Genomic DNA, 13,651 nt, shown 5'->3' on the forward strand with positions numbered 1-13,651 from the left:
CTACTTGTGGTTGTTAGCACACTTCTGCTGTGCTTGCATGCACTCTGCTTTAGTGACACTGTTCAGTGTACCCTTTCAAATAAAGCAGTTTTCAGCAAAGAGTTCAGCTTCTACACAGTGTTTTCAACAGATAGTTCTCCTTCTTCTGCTGTTTTCCGATTCCACTGCAAGGCATTCACACAGCATTTTCACAGGAAATGCAACTTTTTCTAGTATGAGTTTTGTGTTTTAGTTAACCCAGCCTTGTGTTTCATAGGCGGGACTTTTCCTGGGTTCCCGCCCCTTTTCCACATATCTGACATACCTGGAGGTAATTGCTGGAGCTCACCAGTTGACAGTCTGGTCACTTACGTTTACTGCTTGAAGTGGCTTTGCTAGATCGCTGAACAAACCACAGATCTTTAAGCGGGCTCTCTCATTTGCTGCTTTGCTCTGCCTTCATCTTTGTAAGTACTGAAGCGAGATCGATCAACTGTAGACCAGACAACAAACGACGGAGGCCCAGAAAAGTACAATCAAACGATGAGTTTATTGACAACGGAGAACAACCGTCAGCATATGGCTTATTTGCTCTGACAAAAATACACTGAGTTCTGGTTTTATAGCATAGAGGATCACACCCCCACATACACGTCAATACAGGTCAAAAATACATTATGTCCAGTCATTGTTTACAGACAAGGGTACATCTTGTACATCTCTAATAACTATAAACAGACATATAACTTCTCTTTTTGATAACACCTTCCTTTTAAGGTAATAACTTCGAGCTTCAGGGCCTCTAAGGGCTAATAATGGACCCTCGTCCTCAATCACTAAGTAGACTGAATTGGCGCAGGTCTCAAATAAGAAGCAGAAGACACTTGGGCCTTCGCTCAGGCCTGCTACTAGATTAATATGTGTATTGTGAGCATGCATGCAATTAACCTGCTATGTTCTCATCTTCCCTCAACATGTATCACCTGGACACTCTCACCAGTGAAGCTTAAAACCCTCTTGGATAGAACATCAACTCTAAACAAGCACAGTTATGCATTGTGTATAGAATGAACTAAACCTGTGAATAAAATGAATGTGATGACAAACATATTCAATGCAATATGAACCCTGTAAACAATATTACTGTTAAAATAATACTCTAAAACATGTTATTAATACATTTATCATAAGGCAGATTATATGGCAGCAATAAAAGAATCTCTAAATCCCAACATTCCCTCTTTTGACATTCCAACAAGGAATGTCACCACACTTCATGTTGTATCACTCCCTGGCCCACTCTATGGGTTCTAAGTTCATCTGGTAGATGCCCTCAACCCAGCCAGGGTTAGGAACCCTCGCCATTACTTTTACCAACAATCCTCTGACACAAGGAATGATACAACAACTAGCGATGACCAGTATTCCCAAAAGTACAGTCAAAGAAAACATCACTGACATAGCCACACCTTTCCATTGTCCAAACACAGATGTCATCCAGGACGCCAGCAGATTTTCGATACCTGAGTGTTCATGCATAGTTTTAGACAAAGTTTTCAAGCCCTCCAGAGCTCGGGTTACTGAGCCATCTGGGGCAGTATTATTAGGGATAAAAGTGCAGCACATATCTCCGAATATGGCGCACACGCCTCCCTTCTCATGTTAAGGGCCATTCGATTTCCCATCAGCAAACTCGGACCCAATTGTTCTGCGAACCCCATCATGGCATCCCTGGTTAGGTTAGAGAGTCTCAGCAGATTGCAATGAACATAGTTAATGCGATCAACATTCTTGTTAGGTGTCACCCAAAGAAATATACTTTCAAATTCTACCACTATCGGATTTACCAGCTTGTACTCATCTGGAACTCTCCTGGGCACTCCAATAGAGTCTATCCAGGTTGGAGAGTTTAACCTAGGGTCATATGCATGTGTACCCCGGGTCCCTCTTTTGGCCAAAATATGTCTCTTACCTCTGGCGGCTAAGGTACGTGTGTTGTGTTGTGGAATAGCCTTTACCTGGTTCCCAATAAGCATGAGCGGAGCTCCTAGTCGCACCATCGCACATGTCCCTACGCTTCCCATAGGAACACGAACTAACAGAGTATTTTCCCCACAGTAATAATAGAGCCCACTTCTTGACCATGTTCCAATTACCGTGCTAGAGTCGCTTACATTGTTGGTGGTTCGTCCCGTGAGTGTGACAGCACACCCAGTTGGGTCGATCTCTCCCACCTTGTACTTTTCATTATCTGTAGAGAACTTAAAACATGTGTGGTTATCTTGTTTTGGCATAAATGGTCCCACTGCTGTCTGCTTTGAAACGGAAAAGCCTGGACAACAGAGTACAGTTGCCAGTAGTCACTGCACTTCTAATTAACTGTAACATACAATCATAGCCCCACTCATCCTCTAATGCAACGGTGCGGGCTCTATAAACAAACGTGGCCTAGCTGACGCACAGGCAACACAGTCAGATACATGTTGTTCTCTAGCATTTTGAGCCACCCAATCAAGCCAGAGGTTACTGTCCTTGAAACCGGTGGCACACTCAATCAAATCCTTAGGCTTCAGTCTAGAGTAATCTGTTGTCAGAAGTAATCTCTCTTTTGGTTCCTGTTCCTTTTGAGCTACTGTTCTCGAAGTTACCATCTGATCAGTCAGAATGGTGATTAAGCTTTCTGCGAGCGGCTTAGACTTTGCATCAACTAAATTTGCCCTAAGCATATCATGGGGTCATTGCAGACCCGTACATCATACGCTCTCCAGCTACTACTAGCTCCTGTACACTTAATGACGTCACACAAATCAAACGTGAATGAGCTGGTAGACCCTTTAACATAATTCAACTCTATGCCATTATTCATGCTGAGACACTCATCACCTTTACCTGACACCTCGCGCTTTTGTCTTTTTTACCGATCCCGTTTTAGCAACTACAGTCTCAGGAAGTGCTGTGCTGGACTGGCCTCCGTGTTCAGACAAGTGGTCCGGAGTGCCCTGCAAAATATAGACAATAAACAACACAGCCATAGTTAATATCATTGCATACAATAAACATGTAGTTGTAAGGAACATTCTAATCAGTTTTCTCATTACGTGTCTCTGATTCGTGTGTTTGCATCATGTTATATAAACTTTGTATTCTGGAATGAAACTCCCCTGCTTTTGGAGTTCTCAACTGGTCACCGCTCCTTTCTTCTGACGTGGCGACCTTCTAAGCTGCTGCTCTTCTCTCTTCGGCCTCCCAGGTAGACTACTGGTTGGCCCGTTGCACAGGTGAGAGGATTTATTTTGCCTCTGCTCGTTATCATTGACACCTGTGTTAGTTGAAGAGGAGTTTTCCTCTCCCAAACTCTCATGTGCTGGCGCACACTGCGACCAATGATACCAGGTATCGCCTTTCCCTTTCAGTTGAACTGCTGTAGTTGTTCTGGCAACGACCTCATACGGACCCATCCAGCGTGGCTCCTTCCACTGCTGGAGTTCCTCGTGGGCTCAAATTCAGTTCCTTGTTTGCAGACTATAGCATAGCCTGCTTTCGATCCTTCTTCATCACGATGACAGCAGCCATCTATGAACCAATCCTCAGCTCCAGGGATAGGTTCTGCTTTTAAATCTTCCCTGACTTTCCCTTCAACTTCTGCTTTCTTAGTACAATCATGAGGTTCTCCTGATCCCATTAAATCTGCCATATTGCCACACTATGTGTAGTCAGAACTTTTAGTGGGTGTTCTCTCACTACATGTGCTGTTTTCTATATTATTTTGGCAACCCCTGCTGCATGCTGTGTGCATGTAGGGTGCCTTGCTTCTGTTGGACTCAACCTTATGCTGACCTACATAAGTACCTGTCTTTCTTTATTCAATCATCTTCCGGGGGTGAGAGACCTAATATTTAATAATCCACATTTCACTGTTTTATTCTTCGGTTCAAATGTGGATTCCGTATTGTTCTTGCTTTGTTACCATTGATGTTTAAGTTGTTTATTGCTAGATTTGGTTTGTTGCTGTCTGTTTGGGAGCTGACATAGTCTCTATGGATAAGGGTCTTTGGCAGGGTAGCATCAGGAGAGAAGCTCCAGAGAGGCATGTTCCCTGTTAAAGCTAAAATATAACAAAAGAAATTATACTAAACAAACAAAACCTTTCAATTCCCCAACCCTATCTGTCTCCTCAACGGGTTGTATGTTTTCAATGTTTCCTTATTATTTTGTCATAAAAATAAATCAAACAAATAACTTAAGCTGTGTGACAGCACCTTGCGTTTACGCCAGGCTGTGAGCTGCCCTAAATCTACTTGCTACACCCCTTTTTTCACCTAGTTTAATTTTTTCAATCCTACTTTAAACTATTCCTGACTTCCCTCAGTGCACACTGTAAAGTGTAAAAGATACAATTAGCTTTCTCCTGGTAAAAGGGCCTACATTATTTTCTCAACCTTTGGAAACATGCTCTATCGAGTTAACCCATTTCATTTTTCAAACTTAGGCCTGATTTCTTCGCCCCCTTTAACGGGTAGCGCATATCCGGTCTGAACACTGTGTTTGGGCAATTTACGAATTGTTGCAGGATTTCTATGTTATGTAAAGTTCCTCTCATCCCTTTTATGCTTCCATTATAACCTATGTCTAACAAGCTTTTGATCTTCTTTGTAATATAAACAACTAGGTGTATTTGTGCTCTGTTCTTCTCCTTTCTCTGGTTGGTTCCGTTCGGTCTCGGGCTTCGAGGATTCTCGCCCCCCTGTGGTCGCTGTGGTCCTGAAATCTTCTCCTGTAAAGGATAGAAAACAAAAAGCCTCTCTCTGCTACACCTCACTAATCTACTGTGTTCATCTAATGTTCCTTTAATCATTCAAAGTTGTTTCACCATATCATGTTCTGGGCTCTGTCCTTCATATTAACTTTACTTAATCTCCATGCCCTTCATGTGTGTGAGCAACACTGTTAGCCTTGTTAAACACACCCAGGGTAAGATATAAACCATCACCATCTGAGCATAAAAACAGATCAAAAAGAACGACAACACAATTTCTGCCTCAATTTTACCATATCTCAATTATCAAAAACCCCAAACGTCATCGAGTAATCCTAAAACCCCTTTCAAATTAAACCTTAAATCCTGTAACTCCCCCTTTTGTGACACATCTTATGTGTTACAAACTCAAAATCCTTCACTCGAGCTTAGGAAATTAAAAGAAAAAGGTTAGTCATATCATATTAAGTATACATGGTCCGGCCCTTCAAACCTGTGTTTAAGGAATGAAATCAAATTAATCATTATGTCAAATCTTTTCTTGGCTCCATCCACAGCCTGCATCCTTGGAACGTCCTAGAAACAAAACCTGTATGTTAACCAGAACTTCACATTTCATACTCAGTTTTTCCCCACTTATGATCCAACCTGTGTTATAAGAAAGGAAACTTAAAACAGAACAGTTATCAGTCATGTGTCTAACCTTAGTCCAGTCTTTATCTCAGTGTCCAGTCGATCCAACCTATGGTCTGCCTCGTCCGTCCAGTCACCATCCATGTACACACATTCACTCACATGCATTAACATCAGGTCTTGCTGACAGTGGAGACTATCTCGCAAATAATCAGTCTTCACTCTCAGCAACATCAACTCATTCATTTGTTTTATTTTGTTTTTAGGAAAATAGTTCTTTCTGCTTTTGGACTGGATTGGCTCGCGGCAATCTTTTAGACAGAGACTTAGCCTTCTCCTCCGCCCATTGTAATCTGGAGAAGGTCACCTTATGTTTGTTGTCCTGAGACTTTTGTCAGCGGTGTTATTCACTCTTTTGCAGGCCTGCTTAGAACAAAAATGAGAAAAAAGAAAGCTGATTATTAGCTCATCAAAACACAAAACAAAATCACCTGACAGGTTTTCTAAGTGCACTGTTACAAAAATGATGGACCCCCTTAGACATGTGCATGTTTGATAAAACTCCCTCTATTAAAATAAGAAAACGACACAAATCTAACCGATAGAAGTAACCCATCACTACAACAACAACCTCAACAATCTTAAACACAGAACATTTTGCCACAAGTTCTCCAGGGTCCTGACACTCTCAGGTCAACTAACATCACCTCACCTGCTCAATACAAAGAAAATCTCGTTAAACACCACACAACTTGCACACCATCATCACTAAATTCTAAATTTTCTCTTCTGAAAACTACTACACACTAAGCGAGTTGGACAACATGATAAACAGACTCCGATGCTAAACCTGCTATCTGATCTTCATGAACTCTTTTGTATTCTAAGGTTAACGCATTTTCTATTTGTGTGTGTGATTGTGTATATGTTTCTTTTTGTGGTTTTTTCAGACTCCCTCACAAGGTTCCACTTAAACAGTCAGTTTTTCTCTTTCCCAAATTTGATCTCCCTCCTTAAATAACAGCATTCCTTGTCCTCAGCCAGAAGTTAGAGCTTGATTTTCAAGTTCAGGGAACAATTCACCCTGAAAGACAGTGAGTGTCTCCCCTCTTTGGCTCATCACTCGTCATTGTTAATGACATTTCCCCCTCTGCCCCAGCGGCTTTACCCTTGAAGTCCCGTCTCCTCCAGTGAGTCCAAGCTCACTTAGGGACCTAGGTTCAAGCAATCGTGACTGCGCCTTGCCTTAGGTTGTCCCAGGGTTTCGAGGTGGGATCTTACCCGTCATGGGCTGTCCAGCCTTCCATGCTTCGCCTGATACGGGGGCCAAGTGGGCACGGGTGCTATGAGGGGAGGGGACACACTGACTCTGGAAATCAAAGGAGTGTAAGCTGCTTTCTTCATTTCATCAGTATATTAAGCTATCTCACTTCTTGATTATTCCCAACATTTCACCTGTAACAATTTGTGTACGTGCGTTTTCTATTCATTAATGTAATTGTTAGTTCATGTATTTATTTTCTCAGTCTTGCTTTTTCTAAAACATGTAATTAATATATTTTATTACTTTTTCTTAAGACATTCAGTCTCTAATTGCTCTGTTTTCATGTTGCAACGTCTTTCACCAGGTATAATCAGACTTCCTGTTTCAAGCACACACTCTCCAGTTTGGCTACGCACACACTTCTCTCAGACTTCCTCTTTCTCCCACACTCTGCTATGTACCTACGTAGTATTATTATTACTTATTCATTATTTTGTACAAATCACACAAAATCATTCAAATCAAGTACTCACAACATTCACACACTTAGAAGCACTCAAAATACGCTTTCCTAAGAGTATTTTATCAAACATGCTTGCTTAGAATCAGAAAGAGGAAATAGACAACACTCAGTGCGTCTGTCCTCTTAAAAAAGAAGAGAAATAAACACATATGGGACAATTCTCCCCATCTTAGACAAAATGTGACCTTAAATGTCCTTTTCTAAGTCGTGTCTTTCTTTACACGACTCTTGGCCTCCAGGGCATAAAACTTTGAACATAATCTTTTACTTTACCAGAACCCTCATACGTGCAATAAGACTGCTATATGTGCACTTCTTTCTTTAACAAAGTTGTATTTTGTATTTTCTTACTCAGCTGTATATAGTGTTGGTATTCTATTTCATTCTATTGTATATATTATTCTATTCTACTTTATCTTATTGCATTCCAGTGTTTTCTAATTTCTGCTGCATAACTTTGCACTTTTGCTTTAACAAAACAAATTTCCCAGCTGTGGGACTAATAAAAGTCATCTTTATCTTTAACTAGCCCTAATCTAAATCCTGTCTCATCCACTGCTGAAATTCTAGTTCAATGAACACATGTGTTGCAGTTTAAAATTAAAAGAGGAAGTAACTCACACCTAAGAACTTTGTGTGTGTGTTAATGTCTGTGTCCCTTTAAATGAAAAAAGGTGAACACATGTGGTGAGTTTTCCTCAATTTACACAAAATATGACATTAAATATCCTTTTCTAATTCCTGTTCTTCTTTAAACACCATGAATGACCTCCAGGTCATAACCTTTGGACTTATAACTCTGATATAAGTCCACACAGCGCACCAAGCACAGAGAAAATTCAACCTCAGTGCTTCAGAATTCTCCTCAAAATTCGGAAACTGTTTCTGTCATTTATCTGCCCAAGAACTTCATCATATGGACCTCGCCGGGTCCAGTAATCTTCAGCACATGTATCTCACTGCCGCCAGTGAAGATTTAAAAACAGTTTATTGTCTCAGTTTACCCAGCATTAACTTATCAGGTGGACCGCAGCCGATCCATCAATCTCAACACAATTGTGTGTCCACATTTACACAACTTATTCTTTACTTGTATCACAACACATCTAGTAATATCATCAGAATTACTTCAACATGGTAAACATTGATTTTCCTTTAAAATCAACTTACCCTTAAAACTCAAGATCACAGCTGACTCGATTCTCTGAAATCCTGAGTCAGTTAAACACCTTGCTCAACTCAAGGTGTCCTTTTCTCGGACTCCCTCGTCCGAGCTCACTCTTTTTTACCCCGGCATCTCCACCGGAATGTTACGAGATCTTCATAGACCCAAAAGTAAGCATATTATTTCCCTAATCAAAAGTGAAGCCGTTCCTCACACAGTAATTCTTCATCCAACAGCCTTTGTGTTTTGAAACTAAAAAGAGGAAGGAACAGGGCCCAATTTAAACTGTGCATGTTGTCACTGAACAACACACACACACTGACCCAGGGCAATTCTTCCTGGATCATTTATCAATGTTCGAACAAACACAGTCCGCATTGATTATTTTCTGGACCTCAGCGGATCCACCAAAATTCATGTAAGTATATCAACCATTCACCGATTTATTTCTTTTCCTCAGACCACGCCGGATCTGTTAATATCAACAACGCTGCACACTCAGAATTGTGCAGCTGATTCTTCCCATCAGACCGCGCCGGATCTGTTACTTCAGCACAATAAACACTGATTTTCCTTCAAAATCAGTTTACCAAGAGCCACAAAACCATTTCTGACTCGATTTTCTGAACTTCTGTGTCACTTAAACATCCTGACAGCACCAGGTGTTTTCTGTCGGACTTCCTCGTCCGAACTTAATCCTTTTACTTACAAATAGGCGTCTCCCAAAATGATCCTCTTGATCATTAGCTATTCACCGAGCCCACAACTTTCGGCAGCGCCACCTGCAGTATGCCCACGCCGGAGCTCCTCTTTGAAGTCTCAAAGAGGTACAGGAGTTTGACACTTATTAAACCATAAGCTGACCAATAACTCTTATATTCGTCTATTCTTAAACATGCATTGGTCTCTTTTTCTCTTTTACCACGAAATACCATATAACCTTTTAACTCAGTACTGTCTGTTTCTCAAAGTTTCATTATCCTTGCTTCAAAGCTTCTCATTACTTCCAAGTTACTCATTCATTACTTCAACGTTTTACTTTATTCTCGAGAATTCAGTTTTACCACTACTGCACCAATTTAATAGTTAAGATCATCTACTCAGCGAACAGATAATTTAGAATTCAGCCAATTTGCACAAATTTGCTTATTGAACAGGTTTGTGCGTACCTTTTAATCTTTTTAGACCGGTCCTCTGTTCGCCTCATATCAGATCCAACCTTCGGCCACATTAGTTCTCTCTGATCTAATCTAGAAACTTCACGGTCTGCCATACACAGAATCTCTTTTCCCCTTTCTTTGACAAGAGATACTCAAAAATTCTGCAAATTCTCTCCACTCAGGAGGAGGCTCACAGCTTTATTTCTTACTCTGTTTCTGGTTGGATTAAAATAACTCTTATATTAGAATCACCCTGTCCAGTGATACTATATTTCAAAATCACCAAAGGCACGCTCACAAAACAGGAAAATGCTTCAGCAGCCTTAATGGGATCCCCGTGGGCCTCTCACTGTCTATTTCCAAGCACCTATAATGAAACAACGGCACAATGAGCATGCCCTTTATCTACCCCTCATTTAATCAATGTATCTATTCTTTGTTAAAATTAAAAGGGGAAGTGACCGCACCCAAATTTTAACTGCACACTTTTCCCCAGCAAAAAAGAACGGAAAAAGAGACTTTTACAGCCTCTCTCACACACAGCCTGCAGCCGGCTGGCACTTAAATCATTTCAGACAGTTTCTTACGTCACGGTTTCCAGCTGTATGAGTGGGTCCCTACAACCCGGATATACACACCGCTGCTCGTCTTTAAGAGACGTCAACAGGTCTGCAAATTCTCCAGGAATATCAACAAAAACACAGCTTTTCTTGGCCCACGGCGGGTCCGCAAATTTTCACTGACCACAGCGGGTCCACAAATGCATAGGTAATACTTTTTAATCGTCTCTCATAGCTCACAGTATTTATTCTCAGAGTTACTTCAACACAACAGACCTTAGTTTCACTTTGCTGCTCGGCTGGCTTTACTGCAAAACCTCAAACTTACGGCTGGCCTGAGTTTCTCTTAAATCATATATCAACTTCCTCGGACTCTTGCGTCCGGTATTTTACTCTTTTTCTCACAATTAAGTGTCTCCCTAACAATGATCCTCTGCGATCACCAGGGCTATATCTGAGGCCACAAGTCTCAGCGGGGCCCCTCCCCTAGTATAATCCTAGGAAACGTCTTTCCCAGGGAGGGAGTTCTTCAACTCCTTGACTTTAGACACTTATTATCTCTTTTAATCTCTCTTATTTCCTTAAAACAACGTCTCTAGTTACTTTTCGCTCAGTACTGCTTTTTCCAAGGCGACCATGAATGCAACACTACTCTTAAGTTTCACTTTCGCTGCAAACAAAACTCAAAACAGAGATCAACGGATGACCACTCGACTACCTATTTTAGAATTATAATCCACTACAGCACAATTTCTGTTTAAGAGGTTTGTGCCTTACCTTTTTATTATGTGGGCCCAGTAGTCGAGCCGTCACCGTGACCTCTGCCGTTCGATTACCTAATCTGGGCTCGACCTCCGCCGACAACAAACACCTGTACTTCTTTCTGCTGATCGTCAGTTGCCCTGCATCCTCCACCAAATGAAGCGAGATCGATCAACTGTAGACCAGACAACAAACGACGGAGGCCCAGAAAAGTACAATCAAACGATGAGTTTATTGACAACGGAGAACAACCGTCAGCATATGGCTTATTTGCTCTGACAAAAATACACTGAGTTCTGGTTTTATAGCATAGAGGATCACACCCCCACATACACGTCAATACAGGTCAAAAATACATTATGTCCAGTCATTGTTTACAGACAAGGGTACATCTTGTACATCTCTAATAACTATGAACAGACATATAACTTCTCTTTTTGATAACACCTTCCTTTTAAGGTAATAACTTCGAGCTTCAGGGCCTCTAAGGGCTAATAATGGACCCTCGTCCTCAATCACTAAGTAGACTGAATTGGCGCAGGTCTCAAATAAGAAGCAGAAGACACTTGGGCCTTCGCTCAGGCCTGCTACTAGATTAATATGTGTATTGTGAGCATGCATGCAATTAACCTGCTATGTTCTCATCTTCCCTCAACATGTATCACCTGGACACTCTCACCAGTGAAGCTTAAAACCCTCTTGGATAGAACATCAACTCTAAACAAGCACAGTTATGCATTGTGTATAGAATGAACTAAACCTGTGAATAAAATGAATGTGATGACAAACATATTCAATGCAATATGAACCCTGTAAACAATATTACTGTTAAAATAATACTGTAAAACACGTTATCAATGCATTCATCATAAGGCAGATTATATAATAGCAATAAAAGAATCTCTAAATCCCAACAGTACCTTAACTTTGCATCTTCTGCTTGGAATCTGGGCTTCACTGACTGAACTTCTTGCCTTTGCTTTGTTAACTGTGATAAGTGCAATACTTTTTTTCTCTAAGTGCAATACTCTTTTTCTCTAAGTGCAATAATCTTTTTCTGAAAAAGTTGTAGTTTTTACTCAGTTGTATAAAGCATTTGCATTCTATTTTTATCCTATTGTATATTTTATTCTATTTATTCTACTGTATATAGTATTTTATTTTACTTTATTTTATTCTATTCTTTACAGTTGTGTACAGTATTATTATTTCTATTCTATTCTTATTGTATTCTAATTTTGCTATATAACTTTTGCACTGTCCACTTCCTGCTGTGACAAAACAAATTTCCCACATGTGGGACTAATAAAGGTTATCTTATCTTACCTTATCTTATTTTGTAAATGAACTTGTTAAACCTTTCACCAGAGTCCTGTGTTCAAGTCCCACCCATCTGTTGGCATTGACAGTATACCTTGTCAAGTGGACTATAAGCCCACTGTAAAATAATTATAAGAAAGTCTGACTCCGTGGAAGCAAAACACAAAGAAACACAGACACATATAAATTACTGTATATTACTTCATTTGTGTAAGAGAGGGAGAGACAATGTTATGCATGTTGTTATGCATATAATGTTATGTATATATAATATTATGTATATATAATATAATGTTATGCATCATATTGCATTTTCTGCATGACCTAACATAAAAAACATGAAACTCACATGTTTTTGTATGTTTATTTGACTGGATTATTCAGCTGAATGACATGACCATTTTTATTTGTTCACGTCTTGCAGATGACATCATCACTGTACTACACCGCAGGCAAGTGGCTGTTCTCCAACCATGAAGGTTCAAGTCTGTAAAAGTCAGGTCTGCACTGGCCTTCCAAAGTGTGGCTGCATCTTCCTCTTCTTGGCTATATTTGTATTCATCTTGATAATATATATCATGGACATTCTGGCGGTGAGGACTTGGCTTTAATTATTTATTTATTCATTTTATTACACATACAACAAGACACAAAACAATTCAAGAACTTGGGAACAGCACACCTGAGAGCATTTCCGATTCACGTGTACTTGTGTGTGTGGGCCAAAAACATAGTTAAGTAGTTAATGTAGACCTGGGGGAAGGGCAGGAATTTGTAAAATGTCTGCTTCCATTAACCCTTTAAAGCTGGTCGGAGCAGGCACGCTCCGTTTTGCGTAACTATTTTTAAATCTCTGTAGAACCGGAACCACGTAAGCTAGCGCAATAATTTTTTTTCATATGAAACCGGAGGAGTTCTACTTACATCTTATGCCATCAGCTTGTCCTAGGTCACAGTTTCCTTCCACATATGGCTTTGCAAAAATTGCATAAAAGCCACTTGCAGCAACAAAAACATTATATTCCAGAAACAGGCTTTGCCGATCCGATCAGTTGTTCGTAACACTTCCTAGGTTGGAATAGAGGTCAGCGCGAACTATCGCATGTCCGCCATGACCTGCCCAAAACCGGAAGTGACGTCATTTTGCGGAAATGTAGTTTTTTACTATCGGGGCCTTATGAGCCTATACTTGTGTTTTTAAAAGTTATGTTTGACTTTCTAACTTTCTGTGTCGTTTCTGGGATGCTTAGGACTCATATTGCACTGCTGGAAATAGTTTATTTTGATGCATATGCTGTTTTTTTGCAAATTTGCATTATAATATTTATTTTTGTTTTTTCTACAGTATATAAAAATTGGTGTATCTCAAAAATAAAACTATGGAGACACTCAAAATAAATTTGCTGTTGCTGTCAACTATTTTTTAGCAACTTTTTTGTATTTAAAGTTTTGAGGGATAACCCTCTTAAATTTCTCCAAGTAGAAATATATAAAAACAAAAAACAAAAATGATTTTCAATTTTTTTGTA

This window comes from Oreochromis niloticus, linkage group LG3 (genome assembly GCF_001858045.2).
Source record: "Oreochromis niloticus isolate F11D_XX linkage group LG3, O_niloticus_UMD_NMBU, whole genome shotgun sequence".
Lineage (NCBI taxonomy): Eukaryota > Metazoa > Chordata > Actinopteri > Cichliformes > Cichlidae > Oreochromis > Oreochromis niloticus.